This window comes from Puma concolor, chromosome D1, assembly GCF_028749965.1.
Source record: "Puma concolor isolate L17-30 chromosome D1, mPumCon1.1.hap2, whole genome shotgun sequence".
In the NCBI taxonomy this organism is placed as follows: Eukaryota; Metazoa; Chordata; class Mammalia; order Carnivora; family Felidae; genus Puma; species Puma concolor.
Window position 1 is genome coordinate 31,763,107 of NC_141676.1, and position 25,676 is coordinate 31,788,782.

The 25,676-nt window shown below is 34.9% G+C and overlaps 1 long non-coding RNA gene and 1 other non-coding gene across 2 annotated transcripts in view; both read left to right on the top strand.

The window, feature by feature from the left end:
- LOC147576580 (uncharacterized) overlaps positions 1-25,676 on the top strand; it is a 232,525-nt gene that overhangs the window by 53,585 nt on the left and 153,264 nt on the right. The window lies entirely within an intron of this gene.
- LOC112866191 (U6 spliceosomal RNA) lies at positions 8,923-9,033 on the top strand. The gene has a single exon (XR_003224055.1). It is a non-coding gene; the product is annotated as a U6 spliceosomal RNA (small nuclear RNA).

The window sequence follows — 25,676 nt, forward strand, 5'->3', positions numbered from 1 at the left end:
AATCTGAAATTAATGAAATGGAAAAATAAATTAGTGGCTACACCCCTTCTGTGTCTTCACTGGAGAGCCTACTCATCTTCTTTCCACAGTATGCTGTTTTTGTAAAATCTGACCTTGTTGGAGAATCTTGAAAATGAAGTTAGGGGCAACTTGAATTCATTGAGCTTTAGCAAACCATTAGGGTCTAAGAGATGTTACGGCATTAATGGACTGAATATTTTTTCTTGCATTTATAATGTTTATTAGAACTGTAGGCTAAGATGTTATGCTGAAGAGACAGCTACATTCTGTCTCTGATAACAGAATTAGTATGAACTTCTAGTGCAAATTATTTAATGTGAAACATAAGCAGGCCTTTCTAGATTACTTGATCCAAATTTTGTTCTTCCTATCTGCAATTTGGAGAAGCCTTCAGGACTGGGTAGGGAACTGTAAGGGGTCTTATTCTTGATGAGTTCATGTGATGTGATGTGTGTGTGTGTGTGTGTGGCTTTGAACTGTAGCAATTGTGCCTAGAAACTCACACTTAGCAAGCATGTGTGGCACTGAGATGATAATTCAATTGATTTACTTAATGGAAAAGGAGAAATGGAAGCCCCTATTATAAAGTGTATACCTAGAGCTAAATGCCCAAAGTAGGTGGCCAAAAAGGGTTGTGCCTACAAATCTGTCTCTGGGAATCATATTTTCTCAGGGCTTTTAACAGACAATATGTAGGATATTGGAAAACTTGGATTAATTTTATTTCAGAGTAAAAGCACTGTATGATGGAAAGTAAAATAAAGAAAAACCAACTGACAAAGGCAAAGGAAAAGGAGAATTCCTTAAAATTTGAGATGTTAGAAACCAAGCTAATGATATATGAAAGGGAAATATGAATCCTATAGTCCAGAATAGATAGACATTGAGAAGGAAGGAAAAAGAAAATGTGTTCAGACATGAAAAGGGAAGACCAAAATAGTATTAGTGTGAACAATCAAATCAATATTAGATGGGATTCTATGTAACATGGTTATTATAGATTGAAATTTAGCAATTGTCTCCCCTTTAGGCAACACACTCAAGAAAGTTACAGAATGAGGACATTAAGGAAAGTTCACAACACACTGGAAATATATCAAAGTAGATCTAGTGAGTCCAGTTTTAGAGTTGGTGTGGGAACTCATCAGGATAGTGTTATCCAAATTGGGGAGATGAAGAATGGCATGATTTGTTTGAACAGAATTCACCGATTTCGCATATCTTACTGTGAGAGACTAGAGATTTCAAAATCTAAGGGATTATTTAAAAAACAAACTTCTGATCCAAAAACCAAGGGCAAACTAAAACTAAAATCTAAAAGGGCACTGAATTCCAGTAAACAAATGTGAATTCTAGGTATATTTGAAAAGGAATGGAACTAAATGAACAGGCATATCAAACTACTAAAATTTAAGTAGGATCTCCCTGAAAGGAATAGAATAGATCCCAGTATTGCCAAAAGAAATACGCCAGAACTAATGCTACTTGAGGCACATATCATCAATAGCTGGGGTAAGCAAGTAAAGTAAGTATCTTTGGGGGTACATGCCAGATGTATTACTCTTCAGGAGGTGACGAAAATACAGATTTCAGGAGCAACTACAGTTTTGGCCCAATAATCTGTGAAGCGTGATTCTCTAGCTGAAACAAATGTAGAACTGATGCTAAGATTTCCTACTGAGCTAGTTTCACAGGCATAACAATCCCAAATTAAATGGCCGTGTCAGTGGCAATATAGCAACCAAGCAAATATCCTCACTCATAGGGGAAGGAAGAAGCCATGTGTATTAGGATAGGCTAGCTTATGCTGTGCTAACAAATTAACTCCTGCATCTCAGTGCCTAAAAATAAAAAGACTTAGTTTATATTAATATACAATGGAAGAGGCTCTGTTTCCCACATGGGTAATGTTGCTCAATGAAGCAAGCAGAGCTGCTGGTGTTTCTCTCAGTGATTTTTCACTGTTTCAGGCTAGGAAAGTCTCACATCACTTTCCATTGTTCACATTTTATTAGCCAGATCTAGTCACATGATTCTACTTAACTACAAGAGTGTGGGGGTGCCTGGGTGGCTCAGCCAGTTCAGCATCCGACTTTGGCTCAGGTCATGATCTCATGGTTCGGGGGTTCAAGCCCTGCATCTGTCTCTGTGCTGACAGCTTAAAGCCTGGAGCCTGCTTTGGATTCTGTGTCTTCCTCTCTCTCTGCCCCTCCCTCACCTTTCTCTCTCTCTCTCAAAAAAAAAATATAAACATTTAAAAATATTAAAAAAAAAAAGAATGTTAAGAGCATTCATGTGCCTAGAATGGAAAGTTTTGGTAAACTCTGGTAACATTTAGCACATGATATTGCTAGGATTTTCCCACATCTAATGCAGCACTGGTGAGTCAGGATCACAGAACTCTAAGGGAAATGAAAATTATTAAGCTTTGAATAAAATGGATAGAAAATAAAAGACACAACAATAATCCAAGTATTGAAGGCTACCATCCTTGCAAGTCATCAAATGCCACTATCTGAGAAAGAAGAAATTATGTTTGGCTGGATGCTCTTCAATCCCAACCACCATACAGGTAAACTCTTCTGCCAAATATAATTTCTTGACTAATTTAATTTGAATTCACAGATGATGGACTCTACACAACGATCATAGATAACAGAAGTCATAGGGAAGTGAAAATCAAGAGTATTTTCTCCACCCTCTCTCCTTCAGTCAATTAGTAATGAATTATTCCTCTGGCCTTTGTGAATGTCAAGTACAGGACTTCAAAAATATAATTTGCCTGTGCCAAGGATTGGTTTTTTGGATTTTATTGATACAAGATTAGTGGCATAAGTTTTTAGTGAGTACTTCAGATTCTTTAAAAAGTGACACATATAAAAAGTTGTCAATTGTACTAATTCAGTTTGGAGTTGCTAAAATAACCATAAATTTTTTAGTAGTATTTACCTCAGATGGTGGTTGTCTGAAGAAACGAAGTCTACCTAGACGTAAAGACTGAGGTTGAGAATAAGGAAGTAGGTAAAATGTTGCATTTTTTACACTTCATTTTTTTTTTTTTTAATTAACAGGCTATTTGTCACCTGTTATTAAAATTTCCAAACCATGAAAGACTATGACAATGAACAACCTACATACACTATTACAGATACATTCAAAACTCATTAATGCTTTGCACTATTTCGATAGATATAGATGTGGCAGATATTGATAGACATATAGATATGTATATAGATATCTCAGTTTCCTCATTGACCATTTCAAAAAAAGTTGTAGACATCATGGTAATTAACCCCTAAAATGCTGCATAAAGACATACTCCTCAATAACCTTAATAACATAATATTATATCCACATCAATTAAAAATGATTTAACTAATTATAGTTTGTTATCAAGTTCTTTTCAAGATAACATTTAACCAAGTTTTCACTTTGCATTTGATTGAAATATGCACCACATTTCTTTTAATTTAGAACAATTTTCCTCCCCCCTTTTAAAATAGTAATAATTTTTCAAGATACTAGGCCAATTTTCTTTTAGATCTCTGTTTTTTGTTTGTTTGTTTGTTTGTTTTTTTGTTTGTTTTCCCCTCATAGGGTCATTTTAGATAATTGTGTATATTGTTGAATTTCTTTTTTTTTTAAATTTTTTTTTCAATGTTTATTTATTTTTGGGACAGAGAGAGACAGAGCATGACCGGGGGAGGGGCAGAGAGAGAGGGAGACACAGAATCGGAAACAGGCTCCAGGCTCTGAGCCATCAGCCCAGAGCCTGACGCGGGGCTCGAACTCACAGACCGCGAGATGGTGACCTGGCTGAAGTCGGACGCTTAACCGACTGCGCCACCCAGGCGCCCCTCTTTTTAAAAGTTAGAAATGATAGCTTGATTACATTCAAGTTAAGTATTTTTTCTGTTGGGAATATTTCTTAAGACTTAATTACTTCTGCGGCATCTGGGTGGCTGTTAGTTAAGTATCTGACTTCAGCTTGGATCATGATCTCATGGTTTGTGAGTTTGAGCCCTGTGTCAGGCTCTGTGCTGATAGCCTGGAGCCTGCTGTGAATTCTGTGTCTCCCTCTCTCTCTGCCCCTCCCTCACTCGTGCTCTGTCTCTTTTTCTCTCAAAAATAAATAAACATTAAAAAATGTTAAAGAGTTATTTACTTCATATTATATCACATCAGGAGAAACATATTGTCAAGTAATTTACTTGATGTTAAATTTGGTCACTTTTTTAAGGGAGTGACAACTAAACTACTCCATTATAATTTTTTTTTTCCATTGTAGTTATAAAGTAATCTGTGGTGATATTTTGGCAATATGCAAATATCCTGTCTACATCAATTTTTGCCTCTTTTTAGCATTCACTGATGATCTTTTCCTAACACAATTATTGTATTTGATGTCCAAAACACTAACATACATATTTATTAGCTGTCATAATTCTGTTTCTTTAAAAAAGGTTCTCTTTTCAACTGTTAATGAACTCTATTTCCTCATGAAAAGACAGGGTAAAAAATGAATCTTTATTTTATTTCCTTTATTTTTTTTTAAAGAAACTAGTGTTAACAGTCATTTTTGATATGCCAATTTTTTTTGTTGTTCTTTTTTTCTTTTAAATTATTTCCCAGGGAACCAACTTTTAATTTGTTTGTTCATCTCATTATTATTCTGTTACCTAACATGTTAACTTCTGTTTTTAATGTGTCTTTATAATGCTTGTCTTTGGTTTATTTTGTTCTTATTGGGTGTTCATTTTAATTTTCTCATTCTTATATAACTTTTTTAAGGTTTTGCAGTTCATCTGAGTACTTCTTTTGATATATATTCTAAAATATATCACTTTCCTTAACATCACCATTTAGTTGAGTGTAACACAGTTGTCTTATAGTGTCTTTCTTTCAGTTTCTTAAAAACAGTGCTCTGCTGTGGTCTTGCTCTGTGTGTTGATGTTGAAAGTCTGATGTTAACCTGAATTTCTGTTTAGTTTAGTTCAGTTGTTTTCCTCCGAACTTTATTGAGATATAGTTGATATATAACATATAACTTTAAAGTGTACAACAACTTTAAAGTGTTTTATGTCTGAGGCACCTGGGTGGCTCAGTCGGTTGACCCTCCAACTCTTGATTTTGGTTCAGGTCATAGTCCCAGGGTCCTAGGACCCAGCCCCACCACACTGAGTGTGGAGCCTGCTTAAGATTCTCTCTGTCTTTCTGTCTGTCTGCCTCTGTCTCTGTCTCTCTCCCTCTGCCCCTCTCCCCCACTTGTACACACTCTCTCTCAAAAAAAAAAAAAAGAAAGAAAAGAAAAAGAAAATATGTGTTAAGTTTGATTTGATATGTTTATATACTACAGTATGATCACCACTACAGTGTTATCTAACATCTCTATCAAGTCATATAATTACCATTTCTATTTTTTGGTGAGAACATTTAAAATCTTAGCAATTTTCAAGTACATAGTATGATATACCTGGTGTATATGTTATGTATAAAATATATGTGTTATATAACATATAATGTAATATATATTCTATTATATGAAATGATATACAGAATAATATATAATCCATCATTTATACACACACACACACACACACACAATTGATTTATCCATTCTTTCATTGACAGAAACTTAGATTGTTTCCATATCTTGGCTATAGTGAATAATCTTGCAATAAACATGGGAAGGTAGATGTCTTTTTGATATCCTGTTTTCAGTTTCCTTTGGATATATACCCAGAAGTAGGATTGCTGTATCATAAAGTAATTCTATTTCAAATTTTTTGAGGAACCTCCATACTGTTTCCCATAGTGGGTATACTAATTTACATTCTCAATAGTGCACAAGGGTTCCTTTTCTCCATACCTTCACCTAGATTTCTTATTTCTTTTCTTTTTGATGATAGCCATTCGAATAGGTGTAAGGTAATATCTCCTTGTTTTGTTTTGCATTTAACTAAGGATTAATGATGTTGAGCATCTTTTCATCTACCTGTTGGCTATTTGTACGTCTATTCAGTTCATCTGCCCATTTTTAATCAAACTGCTTTTTTTTTAATATGAGTTCTTTATATGTTTTGGATATTAATTCCTTATCAAATATATGGTTTGCAAATGTTTTCTTCCATTCTGTAGGTTGTCCTTGCATTTTGTTGATGCTTTCCTTTGCTAAGCAGAATCATTTTCGTTTGATGTAGCCCCATTTATTTTTTTTTTCACTTTGTTGCTTGTCATTTTGGTGTCATATATAAAAAATTATTGCCAGTACCTGTGACAAGCTTTCCCCTTGTTCTATACTCAGAGTTTTACATTTTCATATCTTACATTTAAAATTTAATCCATTTCAAGTTAATTTTGTGACTTATTTAAGATCAAGGTCCAATTTCAGTTTTCTGCATGTGCTTATCTGTTTTCCCCAACATTGGTTGAGGAGACTTTTCTTTTCTCATTGAGTATTCTTGGCTCTCTTACCAACTATTATATGACTGTATATGCAGGGTTTTACTTCTGGGCTGTTTGTTCTATTCTATATGTCTATTTTTTATTCCACTTTCATATTGTTCTGATTGTTATAGCTTTGTAGTATAGTTTGAAATCTGTTGGAATTTTGATAGGGATTGCATTGAATCTACAGATAGCTTTGGGTAGTGTGGACATTTTAAAAACATTCATTCTTCTGATCCATGAACATAGACTATCTTTATATTTGTTTGCATCTTCTTCAGTTTCCCTCATCAGAGTCAGAATTTTTAGTGAAGACATCTTTTGTCTCCCTATTTGAATTTGTTCTTAAGTTTGCATAGTTTTGATGCTATTCTGAATGAGGCTATTTTATTTATTTCTTTTCAAATATTTTATTGTTGATGTTTGGAAGTGCAACTGATTTCTGTATGTCGATTTTATATACTGCAACTTTACTGAATTTGTTGATTAGTTAACGGTTCTATAGTTGAGACTGTAGGATTTTTTTTTAAATGTAAGATCATGTGGTTCACAAATACAATTTTATTTCTTGTCTTAATTTGTGTGCCTTTTATTTCTTTATATTGCCCGATTGGTCTATGTAGGACTTCCAATACTATGTGGAATAGGAATGGTGACAGTGGGCATATTTGACTTGTTCCTAGTCCTAAAATATTGTTTTTATTTAAAAAAATTTTAAAAAGCTTTCAACCTTTCATTGTTAAATATAGTGTTAGCTGTTGGCTTGTCATATATTGCTAAGGTAGTAGCAGTGAGGGTGGTAAGAAAAGGGGTCAGATTTTACATGAATTTGGAAGATCAAGATGACAGGTTTGGCTGATAAACGTTGGTTTGAGATGTGCAAGAAAGATTAAAAAATGAAGCAAGAGTAATTCCAAGCTACTTTGGCTGTGCCTGTAGAAGAATGAAATTGCCATTTACTGACCTAGGGAAGTATGGGATAGAGCAGATTTAAGTTCAGAAACTAGTAGTTTGGTTTTGTTGTTGTTAGGTGTAAACATCCACATATACATACCAGTTAAGCAGTTGGATATAAGATTCTGAGATTTAGGGGAAAGATCAGAAATGGAGATAGAATTTTGATAGTTTTCTTGCCTGAACCATAGAAGTAAGAAGAGTGTTGTTATTTATTATCTCACCTAATAATCACCTGAAATAGAATAATACTATTTCTCCTTTTTTCCCCAGTATTTGAACTCATTTTGGAGAACACCCTTTCAGGGAAAGGATCATTACTTTTGATTTTGTGTCTCTATCTTCTAAATAGAGCTGATTTCTATTAAATACATCTTGAAATAATAAATACATAGAAAAACTTTGAGTCTACTGGCTTGGTAATGTCAGTAAATTTTTTAAAACTGAAAAAAAAGTCTCTAGTATTTAGGTGTCATGAGGGATGCAAAGATGTATCAAAAGCAGATCCTGATTTTAAGATGTTTGTATCATCCCACCATTCATATGACATGAATTTCATTCCCTGGTTGTATGATAGGATGATTAACTTATCAATCAGGCTGAAACAGATAATATTTTTTACCACATACGCAGAGATTTAGGCTTCTCCTTATTCTTTAGTCATGGATAAAAGAAACTTAATGAACCTTAGGGTGTTTTATTAACAATTAAACACAACAACATGATTGAAGTAATGTACCAAAACCTTGCGAAAGGAATATGCATTTACAAAACATGTAGCTCAAGACTCTTCCAGCTTTGTAATCACTTTCAAATTCCTTTTTCCCCATACATTCTTTTCACCATCATAACAACCCATATCCACAAATAAGCATTATCCATAAATACTCATTTGTGGCATGAGTATAGTTACAGTAATTACCTAATGATATCGGTAGGATCATAAGTGAGAAACTACTTGTAAAACATACTGTCATATACATGATAATTAGTATATATCGTACTAATTATTATAGATAGTATTGGTCCAAATTTTTTTGTTAAAAATGTACAATTTAATTTTACCTATTTAAAGGTTTAATTTATCTTTTTGCCTAGTTCAAATTATTTATGACATTAATAATGCTTTAAGAATATATCATTTAGGGGTATAGGCTTTAAATAACTGGCTATCTTGTGTCATAAAAGAATTTATAAGAAGAATATCAAGTAGTTCACAGAATTGACAGAAGTCTTGGTGAGCCAGGTGTGAAAAGGGCGATGAATCAAGGAAGGATGGGTTATTCTGAAGTCTGCCAAGACAAGATCACAGAAAGAGTTTGATTAAGAATACCAACACTGGACACTTATTACTGGGCAGTTGCATTGTTATGCCATTTTTTCAGAATTCAAAATCCTTGAATTTATATATAACATGTCTGTTTTCTATATCACTGGTTTTCAGATTTGGTTGAACAATGGACTCACCGGGTGGGGTTATGTTAAAAACACTGATGTCTAGTGCTCACTTCAGGAGCACATATACTAAAATTGGAGTGATATAGAGAAGATTAGCATGGCCCCTCCCTGTGCAAGGATGGCATGCAAAATCATGAAGCATTGAAAAAAGGAAAAAAAATACTGTTGTGTAGGTCTGATTCTCAGAGCTAATTTTATTGTCATAGAGTACAGCCTGGGCAATGGGATTTTTTTAAAACTCCTTAGATGATTCTAATGTGTAGTACAATTCTATAATTACTGTTGCAAGCGGTAGTGTCCATTTGCTTAAGGAATAGCTGAAATACTCAAATGACTCCTACCTATATTATATGTTAATTAGTTAATTGGTTAATAAATTATTTTTCAAATGATGCATGTGTTTTAGAAAGTTTTGGGTTTATTATTTTTTTAATTATTTATTTTTGAGAGGAGAGTGTGAGTGTGGAAGGGGCAGAGAAGGAGACAGAGGCTCTGAAGCAGGCTCTGCACTGACAGCAGAGAGCCTGATGTGGGGCTCCAACTCACAAACCGTGAGATCATGACCTGAATCACAATCAAGAGTTGGATTCTTAACCGACTGAGCCCCCCAGGCACCCCATGGTTTAGAAAGTTTTAAAACAAAGATAAATATCTTGTGAAAATTACCCATAATCTCCTATCCAAAGATAACTTCTATAAATATTTTCATTTATCTTTTCAGATAGTCTACTTTGTGTATGAGGTGTGTGTGTGTGTGTGTGTGTGTGTGTGTGTGTGCGCGCACGCGCGCCTGTGTGTGTGTGTACTCTCACATATTCTTATGTACCGTGGTTCATAGGAGCTGAAGTTTCATGGCTGCTCCCTGTCCAGAAGACAATTTTTCTTTATTGAGTTGTGCCTTCTAAAGAGAAGGCCTCTAAAGGTTAAGGATTAATTCAGCTAATGAACTGTGAATATTGGTAAATTGACATTTCAAAGGGCAATGACATTCAATGATGCTGTAAAACTCACTATCTCAGTGAATTAATATTTGAGTGTTTGAAAATATCAATTTTCCTTATGCAAAGCCACAGCAGAATTAACTGATTTTCCTCATTTGACTCTTCCCTAGTCTCTTTACCTTTATTAGACTCCTTTTGCCTTCATGTATTTCCCTCTTCCTTAACAAATGAAAAATGAAAAGTCATTTAAAAACTGGTGTTTTATTGGATTTGTCTAATGGACTCTTTTCTAAACTTAAAAACAGATATGGGGCTTCTGGGTGGCTCAGGCGGTTAAGCACCCTACTTCATCTCAGGTCATGATCTCAAAGTCCATGAGTTTGAGCTCCGTGTGGAGCCCTGTGCTGACAGCTCGGAGCCTGGAGCCTGCTTCAGCTTCTGAGTCTCCCTCTTCTCTCTGCCCCTCCCCAACTCACACACACACTCTCTCTCTCTCTCTCTCTCAAAAATAAATAAACATAAAAAAGATACATACTTTATAATTTAAAGTACCTTAAAATTTATTTAAAGGTAACTTAAATCATGTAATTTTTAAAAGCTGTTTATGTATAAGTAGCCTCATATAGAGTGATATTTATCAGCCTTCTTTAAAGCACAACTAAAATGTTAAATTCACAATCAATATTCAGCTGATTTGGATTTTCCACATTTGTAGAGTTTTAATATGTTAGTCTCTGGGCTCTGACCATGTAGTCTTCATTTTTAGAGAATTATTGTTTTGGGGATGCTTGTCATTAGTCACTTTCTCTTAAAACGTTGAAGAATTTATATAGTAGTTCCATATCTAATGACGAAAAAATATATATTGTGGGTGTGAGAAGAAAAATATATGTTGGGGCGCCTGGGTGGATCAGTTGGTTAAGCGTCCGACATTGGCTCAGGTCATGACTCACAGTCCGTGAGTTCGAGCCCTGCGTTGGGCTCTGTGCTGAAAGCTTAGAGCCTGGAGCCTGCTTCGGATTCTGTGTCTTCTTCTCTCTCTGACCCTCCCCTGCTCGTGTTCTGTCTCTGTCTCAAAAATAAATAAAAACATTAAAAAAATTAAAAAAGAAAAGAAAAATGTATGTTTAGGTAACAAAGCAAATACAAGTACTTCCTGTTTATGGTAGGGCAGACACATGACTTGTAACAGGAGGCTAATTGGCAGTGGGCACATTAGAGACAACCTCCTTCTACCCCTTATTGATATATAAGGAAATAAAACTCAACAGCATAAATCAAACATCTTTATTTTGTATTGTGTTAATAATAAAACAGAACTGCAATCTCAGTTTCCTTATTCCCAATTCAATAATATTTCCAATATACTATAGTGGCAGCTCTAATTACGTTATCACAGATCTGTATTCTATTCTATTTGCACCATTGGAAAATTTGGGCTATAAAACCAGCTGCACCCATTAACTTATCAGCAGGGTATTACCTGATTGTTCAAATTTTCACCAAAAACAAAAACAAAAACAAAAACCAGAAGAGAGACGAGGGAAGGGAGCATGTTAAGGTGTTAAGGTGATTTAATATATTGGTGAAGATTCAATCATTTGTACATAGTCTATGCTTCTTTCCTGAGATATATCAGTAGCTACAGATTTGATAACCAAAAAATTGCAATGTTCTTAGTACCAGATGGAAATCCTCAGTGTGAATAATGGAATGGTAATGAAGCAGCATTTTTAGGAAATGTATTCACTGGGGGTGGGGGGATATTCTACAATTTGTAACCTAATCGGGACTGGCCTAAAATGATTTTTGGGATACTACCTAGTGGATTCTGGGTTAAGCCATGTTATCAATTTAAACATAATTCATCAATTCATAGATAATCTCTGTTCCCACATGTAAATGCTCTTTATCTAGACTTTATTCAAATGTAATTTCCTTCAAAATGCTATATTAAAATTGCTATCATTGAAAATAATTTTTAAAGCCAAAAACATTCAAGCTTTGTTTTTTTCCATTAAACCACAACTTTTCCTAAAATGAGTACTATGATTACAAACTTATGTTTATTATGGTTAGATAGAAAATATGAGCCTAAGATGATCCATTGCAGATTGAAAACATGAAGATGTTCAGTCTTGAGAACTATAAAAGAGAAAGAAAGATGAAAGCTATTACTGAGGAGAAAACAATGTGTTAGAGCCAATTCTATACCATGCTTTAACTTCTGGAACTGCAGTACTAACTGTGGTTGAACATCTGAATCCTGGACTGTTTCATGCGAAACATCTATGTGATCAAGGGAAGTGGATGCTTCTTAAGCATGCAACTGTTTGGCATCTTCTAGAAGAACTAGTGTCTTCTAGAAGTACTACATTGCAGATTCCTTTTTGCCGTTTAACTTTACCAAAGACCCAAGATGATAGATAAAAGCCAAAGTGTCCTATTTGGCTGTCATGCCACGTTTCACACCTGTGACATGTTTTCAAGATGTGACGAACATCTGCTATAAATCTAGTCTGTATTCAGGAGCATTCTCAGAAGTTGTTGTGCTTTAATTCAAGAGAACCAAGAAGCTAAAACTCAGTTTTCCCATTTGATGTGTGACCAAAATGAAACTCAATGAATAAGCAACCTACCCAAGTTTATATAGCTAAGTATGGCACCAAGGCTTGATCTCAAGCCTATAATTTCCTTACTAAGAAAGGCATCTTCACTTAAAGTATTTTGTATTTATATGGTGATTTTTAATTTGCAATGCATCCATTTCTATTTCTTGGCATATTTCATTCTCTGTAGCCATGTTAATATATATTCACTTCTTATTATGCTTTTGAAAAGCCCAAAACTTTGTTGTTTGAATATATATGTTCAAACAGAGCTGGAACTCTGTTTGTATGTATATTTAGATGACATAAAAGCATAAAAAGAACAACTTTTTCTAGGAGTCAACAAGTGCTTCTCTGGGAATAAAGTAATGGCAGATGTGAGTTTCTGGTTTTTGAGCCAGATTTAAAACAATGCATAAGTTGATTGAATTATCTTAGTTTCTCTCCTGCCCTCAAGATTAAAAAGCACACATTCATCTTCCACGAGAAGTCATAGACAATTTCTGCAACACTTTATTTTGGCTTGAATACCAAAGTATATCAAGGACATATGGCAATTCTAGCGTGTTAATTTTGCAAGTCATAGGCTTTTGTGTGCGAGTCTATGAAGACTAGGTCTGCATGTGGAAAACAAAATTTCGGTTATACATAATTAACCCGAAAACATTTTAGCTATATCCAAGACATTGGAATAGGTCCTGGTAAATTTGTCATACATACATAAAAATCCAGTGAGCAAGCAAAGAGCCATGAAGTATGTCCTTATATGTTTAGGGGAATTGGATGTAAATATATGAGACAGATGTAAATATTATCTGATCAGTGAGGAAGAGGAGTTTATTGCTATAGACATTTGGAGGTATGTAGTGAGCCAGGCTGAGGGAAAGAGAGACAGAAAGAACAATAAAAGAGGAAGAGGCAGAGGGGGAGGAAGAGAAGGGGAGGCGAGGGGAGGAAAAGGGTCACATGAGAGAGTTGTCATTGGCATTGAACCTGGAGCAGAATAATGAATAAAAGTGCATTACATAAAGGTGAGGTTTTCAGAAAGGAAGGTTAGTTCAAGCGAAGACCTTAGAATCAGAGAATCTCAAGTTTCATTTGATGCCCAATAGCGACCCAGGACACTGAAGTGCATGGTGTGTGCTGAAGAGTAGGAGTGGTGGGGTTTGTATTAGACACAGTTCAGTGCAGGAAACAAAGCACACTCCAGCTCTTTCAAGCAGCAAAGGATTTAATGTAGATAAATATGTACTTACAAAGTTATTGAAAGTGCTGTGAAATAGCAGGAATCTTGAATAGGATAAAGTTCAAGAGCACACCACACAGGAGAGCTGTGATCTGAAAATGCTGCCACCACTGCTTCTACCAACCCACAACTGCCTTTTAAGCCTTCCAGATTTGGTGAATAGACAGTGCATGGTGTAGCATGTGCTCTCTAATTCCCTCTTGGCATTTAGTTCCCACCTTCTTGAGGGAGAACGCAGGACCAGTGGCAGCAGGATAACCTTGGCATTATATCTGCATTCTGAATCTCACACATGTGCATCTCATCAGTAGAACCTGTTTTGTATCCAGAGCAGTAGTTAACAATGTGTCTAGGAAACTTGGTTTATAGCCTTTCAGCCTGTGCAGTAGAGGAACCCTGAAAGGCAGAGGGAATAGAGGTTGAATGAGCCAGTTCATATCATCCACCCCAGAGCCCTAAGGTAATTTGGAGTTATTTGGTTGATGGCTTGAATGTCAGACAAAAGGTGAAAACTAATATACTCATTAATGTGCATCTAAACAGTTGACGACACCAGCAGGACATGGCTTAGAGTCTGAGATCCTTGTCCTTTGATTTATCATTGAATTTAGTCAATGAGAGGTACAAGTAGGAGATTGGAGAATGGGAAAATAGAAAATTCTGGGTACTTATTCTTGCCCTGGCCCAGGCTAGCATTAGCTGCCTTTCTTCATGAGGGACAGAGCTTCAGTGACCTTCCTTAAAGCAGCAGGTCTCACTTTATTCTGGCAAACACTCCCTCTCCTTGCATCTAGGAGTCATAGTTACTTCCAGATGTTATTCCTCCGAGGCTACATGATGATGTTACCCTTGTTTGATTTCCTTTACCCTGACCACTCTTTTGTAAACAGTCCTTTCTCTTCAATGATCTGTTTAGAGTGATCCATCTTGGTCCTGCCAATGCTTTGACTGTTACAATGTGCCTAATTATATTCCATATATTATATGGGTCTTTTAAGTGCTTATATAACAGGCACGGAACTGACAAAAACAAAGAAAAATTATCATTTTCATAATAAGCTCAGGACAGTCAGGGACATGAGTGAGGCAGAATATTTCTGTCTTCCTTTTTTCTTTCAGATGTCTTCATGCACTCCTTTGAATGCTAGCCTTCACCCTCACCACATCACGGTGATTCATCTCCATGGCCCAAAGATCCATGGTTCAATACTATAAGAACAATGCTATGGAATAACAGCTGTGGTATATTTGCCAGACACTTCTAAGGGTTTTATTTTTGAATTAAAAATAATTTTAACATTTATTTGTTTTTTGGGGGGGGGGGCAGGAAAGGGAGAGTGTGAGCAGGGGAGGGGCAGAGAGAGAGGGAGACACAGAATCCAAAGCAGGCTCCAGGCTCTGAGCTGTCAGCACAGAGCCTGATGGGGGGCTTGAACCCATGAACCACGAGATCATGACCTGAAGTCAGACGCTTAACCAACTGAAACACCCAGGCGCCCTATTTCTAAGAGTTTTATATGTATTAACCCAATTAATCTTTACAACAACCCTTTGTACCAGGTAAGTACTGGTATTATCATCCCTTTTTACAGATGAAGACACTGGGGCTCAGGGAAGTTAAGTGGCTTTTACAAAGGCACAGAACTAGAAATGGAGGAGTTGGGATTCTAACCCAGGGACTATGGCTCCAGCATCTCTGTTCTTAACCACTATGCTCAACTAACTCTTTTGTTTTTTTGTAAGATGTACAACATGATGATTTAATGTATGTATACATTGTGTAATGCTTACTACAATCAAGTTAATTAACACATCCATCACTTCACCATTACCTTTTCTTGTTTGTGGTAAGAACACTTAAGATCTATTCTCCTAGCAAATTTCAAGTATGCAATACTGTATTATTAACTATAGTCACTATGTTATACAATAGATCTTTAGAACTAATTCATCTTAGAACTGAAAATTTGTAACCCTTTGACCAACATTCCCCATCTCCCCCCCCCCACCACTCAGCCCCTGGCAACAATCATTCTACTCTCAGATTCTATGAATTTGACCTTTTTTTTATATTCTACATATAAGTGAGATCGTACAGTATTTATCTTTCTGGGTCTGGTTTATTTCACTTACTTTATACTAACTCTTAACGTGACCGTATTTATTTATGGAGCCGGTAGATAAACAATTCCCTGTTTAAATTGTGTTTTTCTTTTTGAATTTACAAAATTTATAGCCCAAAGTCTGACCAAGGCATTGCTATTGGAACTGGCAATAGAGAGGGAGCAAAACATGGAGGGATATGTAGAGTAATCCATCTCACTGTGACTTTTAGAAAGTCATTCAACTTCTGTGGTCCTAAATTGTTTATCTGTAGGGCAAAAGTGTTGAATTAAACCCATTAAGAAAAGAGGAAAAATCTAAAGCATGCATACGATAGTCAGGAGATAAGAATAAAATTGAACAAAATTAGTACGGGATTATTCCAAGAAATTAAGAAATTTAAGAGAAAATTAATGATGCTATTTTTAAGTTAAATTAGAAATAGCAACATATTCCGATTCTGTGTCTCCCTCTCTCTCTGCCCCTCCCCCGTTCATGCTCTGTCTCTCTCTGTCCCAAAAATAAATAAACGTTAAAAAAAAAAAAAAAAAGGGAAATAGCAACATATAAAAATGGCAGTAAAGAAAATGGAATTTGATTTTAGGCAGTCTAGATACACATAATTTTTAAAAAAGCAAAAAAGAAAATCCGGACATACAATAGAGAGCTAAAATATAAAGAAAAAATAAAATATAAAAAATGTCCAAATTTAAAAACAAAGTTTTCCAAATAAAAAAAAAAAGGAAAAAACGTAGAAAATAAAAAAGACTCAGTGATTTTTAGAAAAGCATAAAGCAAGTGTAGAAAATGTGTAAAATACATCCTGAGGATTTTGACCTTCAAATAAAAAAAAAAAAAAAAGATCAAAAGAATCCTATAAGTTTCCAGAAAATGGAATCACCTATGGAAGAATATATAAATATCCAGTTGAAAACATTCAGCTTTAAACACACCATTAAATAACAACCAAAAATTAATAAATGCAGGATTCCTTTAAAAGTTAGATATAAACTCCAATAAAATGCTTGCAAAGCCAATGGTATTAACTAAATATGATTTTTAAAAACCTACAGAAGTGTGAGGTAATGGGTTAAGTTGGTTAAATTAATGAAACAATTACAATTGGTAATTGTATTTCTCTAAATATATAGAAAATATTTAGGAAAAAATATTACCATTAAAAACTATGAGTAACTTTCTTCCTTAATTTTTTGGATTGTTTAAAAAGTTTGGAAATTAATGTTTTCAAGTTTATTATAAAAATAAGCTCATTTTACAATAATGATAAAAGTAAAATGGTTCTAATAATACTATTTGCACATTTATGGTAAGATACGTTTTTGTATCATGAAGACTTACCAGTATTTTATAGTGACAATTTACTTAAATTACTGGAAAACTATGTTTCTGTGGAAACTGGCTATAGAAGTCTAGCTCTGCAAATCCAAATACATCAACTGAAAACAAATATAAAATGCTTGATAACATCTGTGTTCTGAAATGCCGTTAATATACATTAGTTCTTATTCTGTATAGGTAAGACAAAATTAAAATTAATAGAGATACTCTTATAAACAAAACCACTCCTGGAAATTGCCTGAAGAATTTTTCACTCATACAGAAGTAGAGTTTCTGAGGAATGAGCAGCATTGCCTTACCTGAAATATTGTTAAGTGTTACTTGACTACCTTTTTCAGAGCATTTGCTACTCCCCGCCCCCCGCCGCAGTTGTTGGTAACTGTGGCTGTCAGTAGATCATCATGAACACTGACAGAAACTGTTGACTCTCAATGCTCATAAATCCTTGTCATCCCTCTCACCAGTGAATGGAGCACTTTAGCAATTTATTTTTAGGAACAAAACTGGAGAACATAGGGAATAGACCCTCAGTATTTTTGTCTTTCCAAAATGCTTCCACAAATGCCCCATTTTCTTTGGCAAACAACTCCTTCTCCATTGCACCCATGTGTTTTCTGGTGGGTTTACCAGTCACCGTGTACCACTCCCCCTTCCCCCCCCCCCCCCCGTAATGATTTGTCTAATTATAGGCACATGACAAAAACCTAGTCAATGGAGCCATCCTTTGGGATTTTTTCCCAAAGTTTCTTTTCCTCCCTGTAGGTGGAACTGTAAGAATATAGATTCTGAATAAATAAAACCACTACCCAGGGAGAGAGACCAGAAGAGGAGAAAAAGAGGCATGGTAGATCCAGTTCTAATTGTAGCAGTCCCTAAAATGGCATTGGTTTTTCCTATGACTATGCTAACCCAGACTTGACTTCCAAGAAAGGAACACGTGTATTTTAAGGTCTTTATTTATTTATTTACTCATATATTAATTCATCTATCCATTCACTATTATAGTCAGTAGCTTCTATATGTGTAACAGGTTTATTGAATGGGCTGAATTTGACAGATGAATTAGTAAATTTACTTTATGGACTTGGTCTTCTCTATATCCAGAAAAAAAAATTGGGTAGATCCAAAAGCCTTTGCAGTGATAAATGACTCTTTGATAATCAAGTGTCCAAACAAATCTTACTTGATCCAAATTCATTTTATTATTATTATTTTTTAATAAAAAAAATTTAAATGTTTTTATTTATATTTGAAGGAGAGACAGAGACAGAGCATGAGTGGGGGAGGAGCAGAGAGAGAGGGAGACACAGAATTCTAAGCAGGCTCCAGACTCTAAGCTGTCAGCACAGAGCCTGATGTGGGGCTTGAACTCATGAACTGTGAGATCATGACCTGAGCTGAAGTTGGATGCTTAACTGACTGAGCCACCCAGGCGCCCCATTACTTAATCAAAATTTAAAGCTTCCCCACCACTCCTATGTTTCTCCTAGTTCAGGTTTAGAAGCCTACAATGGAGGCATGGAGAGTAGTTGTTTTTCATGCCTCATTTCTTACTTCTCATCTTTCATTTCTATTTAATTATGAGCATGTTTGAGCATCCGTTGACTGTAAGCTATATAAGAGGAGTCAAATGATGCTCTGCTATATTACTGCACATGGTCATGCTTAGAAAAGCCAACTTAGCTCCTGAAATCAATGTACAGTGCTTCAACAGCTTTGAGGTTGTCTCTCAGATATCTGGTACTGTTTCTCTTTGGGATGCTAAGTAAATATTTTGTTAGAAAAACTCCTCACAAGAAAACATATGCATTTAAATGCATGACTTTCAATTAATTATTTGGCCTAAGCCTCTTTGGTTACTAAGAACTGCTTATGTCCTGCCTGATTCTGCTTATGTTCAGCCTGCATCTCCTTCCCTACAATGTCAGGACATGACATATTAGACTTGCATGGATTGATCATACATAATTCCATTATTCCAAAGAATAAAGATAATTTCTACAGATTGTTCAAGTCAACCAAAGGCAAAGAAGATAAGCATAAAGACCCCAATCTTTGAAGACATAAACTACTAACATGCTCTGGTCCAATCTGATAATGTGAGCAACAAAAGAAATTGGCAAACAGAGTAACTTACATTAATCTAGATCAAACTAGATCAAATTGATTCTGCCCAAGATGGCAGCAACCAAGGTATGTCCAGCATGAGACAACTGTTCTACACAGAGATATTGTCAGAAAGAAATTTCTGGAGTTTCGAATTGGAAGCATGGATTAAAGACAAAACAAAACTTTCCAATAGACTGTTTTTAGCTGAAAGGTGGCCTAATTTATATAGAGGCAGTCTGCACTGGGATCCATTTCTTCCTAAGAATTCTAGTGTTTGTATATTTTAATATGTATGTATCTGACTAAAAGCCCCATGACCACTTTATCTACTTGATAAACCTGTGACTGCTCTCTTCTTATTATAGTAAATGATTTCTTGTTTCAAAGTGAAAGTTTTATTTTAGCTTCACTATTTCATGAAACATTTCATGAACAAATGATAGATCACAAACATTTACATAACAAAGAAATAATGTTAAGTTTCAAACTATTAAGCGTTTCAACCATGCCTGGTGTAGGAAAGATCAACTAATAATCCTTGCTGTGCTTCTGGTGAAATTACTGAATAATTCAAAGAAGAAATTATTTAAAGCAAGGCTGCTGAGAGGAGGAGGCTGGATAAGTGACGTGTTGATTCATTAGCCTGTAGTTTCTTCTTGCTGCACATGAAAATAGTGAAGCAAGAATAATGCCATTTTGTAATCTCTGTAGGGGCGATTCTTTTTCTGGAGATGTCACCTGAAGGCGTTAACAACCAGAGCACTTTGTCTTGTTATGTGGTTAGATTGCCTTGTGATAATTTTATTGTTAAAGAAGCAAGTGATTGTTCAAGATTTTATATCAGAAGAATTGCATGAAAGTTTGTGGAATTTGTCCCTTCCCCAACTCCAGAAAGCCTCATTGTTGTATGTACTGCTCCCATGTTATCTTCAAAGTTACCATCCTTCTCCTAAGAATAGTGATTACCCTCTTTATATGCCACATGTTTTGCCATTTTTGAAGATCATTCATGTGCATTATCCTATGTAGTTTGCCTGACTCCTCTTCAAAATTGAGATCTAAAGCTCCAAGTTCAGGTTACCCTTAGAAAATGTAGTTCAAGCATTTCCAACATCTTTCTCCAGCTAGTCAGCATAAAGGTGGTCTTTATACTCTTTCACATGATCAGGGGAAAATGTTAGAGACAGAGTGTGGGCTATATGTATTATTAAAAGTTTCCTATGTCAGTGTTCCCTTTCTGTGACAAGTCAGGCCACAGGAAAAGTTAGTAAATGTAAGGGGAATGAGAGTTTTTAAAAAACATTTACTGAGTCCATACTTATGGCAGGCACTGTGTTAAGGCCTTTGAAAGTATTATTTTATTAAACCTCTTGAAAAGAAAACAACACAAAATGAAAGAAACCAACATGAGGAAGATATGTTTCTCATCTCCATTTTTAAGTGAGGAAAATGTGTAGCACTCAACCTAAAAACTCTTAGATCTAACCAATGAATTCACTAAAGCTGTGGAATATAACATTAACATAAAAAATCAGTAGCATTTCATACACTATTAATGAATTTTCTGTATAAGAAATAAAGAAATTGTCCCTTTATGATATCATCAAGAACAATAAAATAGGAATAAACTTAAACAAGAAGGTGAAAGCTCTGAACTCTGAAAACTTCAAGACTCTGATAAGAGAATTTGAAGAAGATACACAGAGATATAAAGATATCCTGTGTTCATGGATCAAAAGAATGAATATTGCTAAAATACTTTTACTACTCAAAGCAATCTACAAATTCCATGTGATCTCTATAAAAATTCCAATAACATTTTTCATTAGGAAAAACAATATGAATGTTTGTATGGAACCACAGAATACCCTAAATACCAAAGTGATCATGAGAAAGGACAAAGCTAAAGGCATCACACTCTGATCTCAGACCATAGTATAAGTCTATAGTAATCCAAACAGTATGGTGCTGGCATAAAAACAGACAAACCAAAGGGGCAGAATCAAGACCCCAGAAATAATCCCAAGCATATACTTCCCACTATTATTTAACAAGAAAGCTAAGAATACTAAATGGAGAAAAGGCAGTCTCTTCAATAAGTGGTTCTGGGATAATTGGATATTCACATGTAAAAGAATGGAAATGGACCCCTTTCTTTCATCACTCACAAAAATTAACTTGAAATGAATTAAAGATTTAAATGTAAGACCTGAAATTATGAAACTCCTAAAAAAATAAGTAAGAACAAAGCAACTTGACGTGGGCCTTGGTAATGATTTTTTTTGGATACGACACCTAAAACGCAAGTAACAAAATAAAAATGAACAAGTGGAACTACATCAAACTTAAAAAGCCTCTGTACAGCAAAAGAATCCAATAAAGTAAAAAGACAACCCACAGGATGAGAAAAGATATTTGCAAACCATATATCTCATAAGGGACTGATATCCAAATTATATGAAGAACTCATACAACTCAGTAACAACAACAACAAAATAACTGAATTTAAAAATGGGCAAAGGACCTACACAGACATTTTTTTCCAAAGAAGATACATAAAACATACCAATAGGTACATGAAAAGATGCTCAACAACACTAGTCATTAGGGAAATGCAAATCAGAATCACATTGAGATATCTGTTAGATATGGCCATCGTCAGAAAGGCAAAAGGTAACAAATGCTGGCATAAAGGTGGAGAAAAGGGAACACTTGTACACTATTGGTGGGATTATAAATTGGTATAGTCACTGTGGAAAATTTTATAGACGATCCTCAAAAAATTAAAAAAAAAAAAAGAACTGCCAGATTATCCAACAATTCCACTTCTGGGAATATCCCCAAAGGAAACAAAAACATTAACTAAAACATGCATCCACATGTTCAAAGCAGCATAATATACAATAGCCAAGACATAGTAACAAACTAAGTGTCCATCAATGGATAAATGGATGAAGAAGTTATGATAACACACACACACACACACACACACACACACACACACACACACACAGAGTGCAATATTATTCAGCCCTAAAAAATGAGAAAATCTAAACATTTGCAACAACATGGATGGACCTTGAAGACATTATGCTAAATGGAAGAAGAAAGAGAGAAAGATAAACACTGTATGATCTTACTTATATGTAGAATCTAAAAAAAATTTTTTTTTAAACAAACTCATAGAAAGATAAATCAGACTTGTAGTTGCCAGAGGAGGGTAGGGGGGAGGAATATTTGGAAACAGGTGGTTAAAAGTACAAATATCCAGTTTTAAGATAAATTAAAGGCTAAGGATGTAATGTACAACATGATGACTATGGATACTAATGGTGTGTGAGATCTAAGAGAGTTGTTAAGAGAGCTAATTCTAAGAGTTCTTATCATAGGGAGATTTTGTTTTCTTCTTTTTATTGTATATGTATGAGATGATGGATGTTAACGAAATCTATTGCAGTAATCACTTCACAATATATGTAAATCAAATTATCGTGTTGTATGCCTTAAGCTTACACAATGCAGTACGTCAATTCTTATTTGTTAAAATCAGAAAAAATTAAGTAGCATCTTCAGTTAGAGGTGATCCAAGAATTGTGGAAAGAAGAATGATGAGATTGCTTTCTGACATTTGTAGTATAAAAATCACACAATGAATAAAATGCTGAGAGATGAGAATGTCTTGTAAAGAGATTTGCTCTTGTCAAGCAATAACTGACTACTCTTGACTGAGGACATCAATACTCCTGAAGGGAAAAAAAAAAGATTGATCTGCCAGGAAGTTGCACATAAATTCCAGTGATAGAAACAAATAAATGTTACATCCATCCAACCAACACTCAAAGGAAATAAAAAAGTAGACAATAAATTCAAACATTCCAGTGTTGTTAACAAGACCACCCATGTTGTGGAGATTAATCTGTTGAACTGAATGAACCTGATGGTAATTAAAATTCTATTCATCTACTGTTTCTTATTCAGATTCCACATAGCATTCTAATCATGATATGGTTTCTCATGAAGTCTGCCAAGAGAGATAAAATAATAAGGACTCAAGTACTTCAAACTGCATGACAATTATGTTTTAACCAGGAAACTTAGAAATTAGCATTCTGATTTTATCTGCCAGTGTCATAAATTTGGTTAATGCAGATTTTTCTCTGAGAAACTTAACTGCTGTCTCAATTTAGTTTCTTGAGCTAGTATGCTTGAGGAGTAAACACGGGGCACTGGAAAACTTACAAAGGTAATAAATTAATAACTACATGTTAAAATTTCCCCTCAAAATATGGAAAAAGCATGAAATTATCTACCCTCCTTTCACTTCTTTTAAGTTATCATACTCAAGCACCTAATATGTTCCAGGCATTATACTAGATGCTAAACATCTACCACTCTACTACTAATCTACTTTTATATGAACCCTAATTGAAGTATTTTATAATATGAATTTTATAAATTAAGAATTTCAACATCAGAAATATCAGGAAGGGTTAGTTCCTTGTGGTTTAATGTACCTCTGTATCAGGGTGCTTCAATGGTATACTTCAAATCAATTATATTTCAATACTAACATATCAGTGTTCCTGAACTCTACTCCTTCAAATCTCTTCATTCTCAAATCTATAAATCTGATGTCAACTCCCTTTTAATGAGCTATGATAGAAATATGAATTTAAGATAGAACTCTTCTTTGCAATGCCCAAAGCGTCCTTGCCAAACTCAGAGTAGTTTAGAAAACAAATAAGGAATCCCAATGTCGAAAAAACCCAAGAAGAAATTACGTCTAAACCAAGCAAGGAGTCTATGATAAAACATGAAGATTTACCTTGATGGTATTTGCCCTGGCATAACAATGTTAATGAATGAATGACAAAGAAAGACCAGAATGAAACACTCAGGGGAAAAAAATGTAACTTTGAGAAAATTTTTCATCAAATATATGAGCTCTTACAATTTTCAATCCTAGTCCTCTATGTTACCAAAATTTTAGTTGCCTTTTGAAATGTGTGCCTAAATTCCCTCAAGGAGAGAAGGGCAGTCTGAAGGATTCATTCACAAAACAATTGCCACAGTGACTGAGCAGTTCTGACGTGGTGTTTAGCCATTCTCAATTATCACTCGATTTGTCTGAGGAAAACAACAACAACAACGATCTTCAGTCACCAGCAATAACTAGGTAACAAATTGGATCCTGCTGCTCTGTACAAATTCCACACCAGTCAATATGTGGCAGTGGCTGTGCCAAAGACCAGATAAAGAGGTAATTTATCAAGGTCATCTTCTTTCAGTTAGCCCTGAGTTTTCAAAATATAATAAAAAAAGAACTGGAAGAAGGTGAGCAATGGCTGATTCCTATTCATAGAGCTATATCTTGTATCTTGTTCTTTGAGAAGCTAAGTCTAAAGAATTAAATTTTCATACTAAATGTCTTCAGAAAGAAGTTAGTCTTTGCTAGTGATTTTTTACAACCTTTAGGTAAAACACCTGTAAAATAACAGATACATTTACTTTATGTTATGGATATTGGCCCTAGCTTGTTATCAGTAGAGGACTTGCTGGTGAGAATTCATACATGTATTTATCCAGTAATTTGTTATTTAGTGCCTACTCTGTCTTAAAGGCTGCATGTAAGGTTTGGTGAACATAGAGAACAAGAGCATCTCAGCTATGAAGAAACCTAAGTCAAAGAGTGATACAAATGAATACATGAACAAGTTAAGAGCAATGTTGACAGTTTCAGAGTTGTGTGCTTATCTTTAAACTCATCAAGATGTGTACATTAAATATGTACAACTTGTTTGTATGTCAATAATATCTCAATAAAAATGAAACAAACACAACAAAATGTAGTGGGATGGGTTCTCCTTATGCAATCCTACCACTCATGATCTGTGCAACCTTAAAAAATTGCTAACCTCTGGGTCACCTGAGTAGCTGAGTTGGTTAAGCAAGCATCCATTAAGCATCTGACTCTTTATTTTGGCTTACGTCATGATCTCACGGTTCAATCCCTGTGTGAGGCTCTGTGCTGACAATGTTGGAGCCTGCCTGGGATTCTCTTTCCCTCTCTCTCTGCTCCTCCCCCGTTCCTGCTTTCTCTTTCAAAATAAATAAATAAACTTTAAAAAAAATTTCTAACTGCTATCATTTTCAGTTTATCTCTGTATTTGTAACAATTAGAAATAATGTAAGCATCGTGTCTCTTAAAAAGATATGTCCATGCCTTAATCTCCAGAGCCTGTGAATGTTTTCTTACTTAGAAAAAGGGTCTTTACAATTGTAATTAAATTAAGGATCTTGAGATGAGCTTAATTTGGATTACTCAGGGGGGTCCTATATGTGGCCACAACCTCAAAGAAGATGGCAGCCACCAGAAGCTGGAAGAAGCAAGGAATGGAATCTTTCTTAAATGCTTAGGAGGAATGTACC